The sequence below is a fragment of the Anneissia japonica genome, unplaced genomic scaffold (genome assembly GCF_011630105.1).
Source record: "Anneissia japonica isolate Jap-2015-1 unplaced genomic scaffold, ASM1163010v1 scaffold8236_len642391_cov169, whole genome shotgun sequence".
Taxonomy (NCBI): Eukaryota; Metazoa; Echinodermata; class Crinoidea; order Comatulida; family Comatulidae; genus Anneissia; species Anneissia japonica.
In genome coordinates, this window is record NW_022757925.1 from 45528 (window position 1) to 50303 (window position 4776).

General features: G+C 31.4%; 1 protein-coding gene across 1 annotated transcript in view; it reads left to right on the top strand.

Moving 5' to 3' along the window:
* Positions 1 to 4443: 4443 nt before the first annotated feature.
* The window catches only part of LOC117124927, a 2493-nt gene continuing 2160 nt past the window's right edge, over positions 4444 to 4776 (top strand). The window contains exon 1 of the mRNA XM_033271265.1: positions 4444 to 4628. The gene's annotated coding sequence lies outside the window, so the exon portion shown is untranslated. The remainder of the gene's footprint in view (positions 4629 to 4776) is intronic.

Genomic DNA, 4776 nt, shown 5'->3' on the forward strand with positions numbered 1-4776 from the left:
TCACAGGTGAGCAGTGTGTGAGTAGCGAAAACAGTACTTGATTAGCAGATGATTAGCTAGGCAAAGATCGAGTACAGTATATTCTTATAATACTGTCATAGAAAAATAGGCGTACCACTCATTAATAAGAGTCGTGTCATTATATAGCCTTATCAAGCAAGGCATCTTTCTCAGGACTTAGGCCAAGTCACATGTATACACACACTACTGCTAGTCTTTGGTAATCTATTTATATGACAACACTTGCAATACAAAAATGAATACACTGTAAACAAGAGAATTCATACAGGTCTACTTTTACTATAAAGTGGAACTATACGCCTATTTAACAATGACAGTAAAATCAAACAATATTGTACTTTTGATGTTCTAATAGGCCTTTTTCACGAATCGGTAGACATCTTGAAGTGATGACAAACATTGCGAATCAGCGGTGCGTAACCAACAGAAATAAGAATATTAAAGTTCGTCATAAATTGCGCCAACATTTTGTCGAACACTGCAATTACTCTGAGAATGCAAGCACAATAGACTTTTTTTATGACATATTTTCTTTATTTATATATTTTTTTAAATTTATTTAATTTTTTTTAATTTTCCAAATTTCAATTTCAGAATTGTGGGTCAAAGGATACTGAAAAAATTTATAAATGTTTGGGTCATTGCGTATTTATTAAGTCTAGCTACATGACCAATGTAATTTGCAGTAAAATTTTTCAATCAAAATTATACACTATTTTTTAGCATTTACAAAAATTAACACAAATATATGGCAAAAAGAAATATTGTTTGTACATGCAACTTGCTATTCACGCACTCAAGAATTTCAAATACATGTTTATAAAACCGTAACCAGTGGCCTAACTATTACAAGCAGCGAGGGTTGACTTTTTCAGCTGGTTTATGACAGATGGATAAAAGAAATAAAGATATAATATAATAAATGTTTACTCAAGAATATATATTTGATTATTCATCATCGTACTACGATAATTTCTGCAAAAAAGGTAAATGAATTAAATGCATGCGCGATTACCATGATCGACCGTCGGTGGCAGCAAACATATTTACTGGATGGTGGTGTGGGGTTGTTGTTGGTTGGTTTTTCATGATTGTATTACTCCAGACTTTTAGGCCAATGAAAGTTGATTTAATGTTTCTCATCAACACTTACAAAATACAATTATTATCAGTAAACAGGTTTAACATAGAAACATGCTTTTAAACATGAACATTTTTTTTGTGAAATTCTATACCTACCGCTTTTTACCTGCTTTTTTACTTTCACCAGGGAGTTGTTATGCAACAGAATAATCACTAAGAAAGCGCGACGCCCAACAACCCACGCCGACTGTGATTGTTAGGGACATCGCTCCCGCCCCGCCCGTGGAGACATTGGACTTCCCGTTGGGCTAATCATGGCGCCACCCATAGAAAAAAAAAATTATGGTGCTAGAGGTAAAGATTTAATTTGAATTTCCAATTACCTTATGATTGGAATGCAATTTGTCTCTTTAAATCATTGTGTATCTGATAAGTTACCTAATATTTGTGGGGTACATACAGTAGACACAGTCCTTGGACCCACATTATTTTGAATTTATATCAAAATGATCTGCCAAATTCTCCAAATTTCGATTTTCGTTTGTTTTCCTATGACATAAATAAATTTCACAGTTTCTCAAATAATGTCCTTACATTCTTGATTTAATCAGTTTTGCATTGTTATCAATTGGTGTAAAGCAAATAAATAAATAAATTTTTAAACAAATAACTACATTATTTCATTCAATATCCTAAACATTGAATTACTATACTTACGGCAATCCACAATTATATTATTACCAGCGTGAGAATGTTCTTATATTTATGTTGATTTATCAATATACTTTACAATCTTAATGACATTTTAAAACACATACTTTTTGACATTTTTAAATTGAATCACTTTCCATGTTGGAATTTTATTGTAATTTCAAGTATTGTATTCATTTGTCCTTGTTTTAAAAATTGTAAATTTTATTGATATTTAATTGTTGTTTTAATAACGACCATATGGTAGATAAGTTTTAGTATGCTTTGTCAATTTTACAATTGTTGAAATTGAAAAATATCTTTCCATTTATTTTCTTATATTTCTTTATCCCTTTTCCATCCTTACTTTCTAATCTTTTTTCCCTTTAACTTTCTTATATTTCTAATGTTTCTTTCATAGATTACTTATTTCATTTTATTTCTAATTCCTTTTCTTTTTTCTAATTCATTTTTTAATATTCTTATATTTCTTATGATATCTTTCCTTTTCCTTTATTATTCCATGTCTATCTATGTTAGGGTTAGGGTTAGGTTAGGGTTACTTTATTGGCTATTGTAAATGTTAAGTATTTAAAAATGTCTGTATGGTGGATAATAGCTCTTAATGGCTTTTGGAGCAAATAAATATTGAAATTGAAATTGAAAAATATCTTTCCATTTATTTCCTTATATTTCTTTGTATTTTTTCCCTTTTCCATCCATACTTTCTTATCTTTTCTTTCCTTTGAATTTCTTATATTTGTAATGTTTCTTTCCTTACCTTTTTATAATTCAACAAATTCACATCTTTCTTACTTTCTGTAGGCCTACATATTCATTTATAAATGATTTTATATTACAGTACTACAACAAATATCTCAGAATGTTTATTTTGATAAGAAAGGTGCACTTATCTTAGGTCTATATCATAAAAAATGTAAATTTTCACCTGAAGTCAAAGCAGATTTGTGGTAGTATAAAACAGAAGAATGTAATAAGTCTATATTCACTAAGTAGCATTATTTTTCAAGATGTAGAACCTGAAAATTTGACATCACAAGTACTAAACCCGATGACTTAGAGTCGTATCAGCAGGCCACCCTGTTTCCCTTATCCCACTATCAAAATCTGGTGTTAAATATGGGTTTCTTCATCTTCCAGTGAAATTCTTCATCTTCCAGTGAAATATGTGAAATTGACGTCATATGCATATAATACAGCAAATGCTTAAATTCCAGTTGAGTAAGAAGCTCTCCGCACTCGCAGATTCTTCTTTAATGCCTTATAAATTATATACAATTGTACTACAATTATAGTATTATGAGTCTCATTATGTATCTATCATTATATCTCTGCCAAGATCCAGCCATTTTTTGAAGCATTGTTGTTTTTCGGTATTGTTACTGCTTGATAAAAAAAAATATTTAAAATATTTTTCAGAAGGTGGTTGTGTATATATATATATAAATATATATAATACACATATGTGTTTGTATGTATATTATTTTATGTGTTGAGGTTGAACTGTGGTGTGCAAATATTTTTAGGGTCTCAACACAGAAAATCTGTAGAATTTGCCCTTTACTTCTACTTCTAAAGTAAAATTCAGAAACTAATAAAGTGAAATCAGCTGAAAACTCATTTGGTAAACTGCTTTATTTCAGACACAATTCTCAGAAGTAAAGACAGGATGAGCACAAACTTAGGCTACTATTCATGCAGTACAGTAGTTATAATTACTCTATAAATGCTATTATGGATGATTTCTTTCCTTTGTATAAGTTATAATGTACAATGAAAGGCAAGTTATAATACATAACGAAAGGCAAGTTATTGTTTGTATAAGTTACTCTTTGTATTATAAGGCAAGTTATTGTTTGTTTGTTTGTTTGTTTGTATGTATTACATTACATTATTAACTATTTATTATACTCCGGCATCTTGTTTCTTAAATCTAACCATTAAATATGTAGTAGATAAATAACATAATGTATACATTTTTCATATATAAATGAAATATATATAGGCTTAGAGGCAGTTTCACTTAAGGTTGACATTTTAGCTTTTGCTTACTAAATTATCGTCACACTAATAACATAAGTGCCTAACTCACTTTTTGGCCAAATTGAGATTTTTGCCTAAATCAACTTTCCATAGAGAACTGCACAATCTTCACAAATGCTTAAGTCAGTCAACCAATCATGTTGCAGGAAGCACAACAAACAGCATTTCTGCTTAACTCATTAACTTGACTTAGGCATTTTTTCTCTTGAGATACGCATTTTTACACCATTGTTCATCGGACATAGGCATTTCTCTCCTGCAGTAAAATGGCAAAATACACCTCTAAAGAAGTAATTTGGATGTTGAATGACATGAGTTCATGTGGTACGTACTGGTATAACTTCATATAACTGCAGGAATTATAGTAGGTAGGCCTGGCCTAGGTCAGGGTAATTTTGATCCTGAAATACTAGACTAGGCCTAGGGCCACACACACTGTGGAAAATGCATGCAGTGCTGAATGCCACTGTTAGAGTAGGCCTAGCCATATGGGTGTCAATAGGGTAATTATTGTTTATGGCTAGCATTATAAGACTGAGGCTATATGGTGATCTGCTGCCAACACAAATGAACTGCATTGCTATGATTGCACCTGCGACTGTTTGTCGAACCCTAGCCTAGAACTAAATGGATCAGGACATTTTCTCAGGACATTTTTTTATACTTTGTCTGAAGACTTTGTTCCGAATGACAAAGAAGCCGATACATCGGAGGAAGAAGATGCGGTTGAGGACGATCATGAAGAACTTCAGGCAGCCAATGCTCAGCAGGCAAGGAGGTTTTTTTCTAATAACAACAATACAACAACAACAATGATGATGACGGTGACGATGACGATGATTAAAATGACGATGATTAAAATGACGATGATTAAAATGACGATGACGATGATTAAAATGACGATGATTAAAATGACGA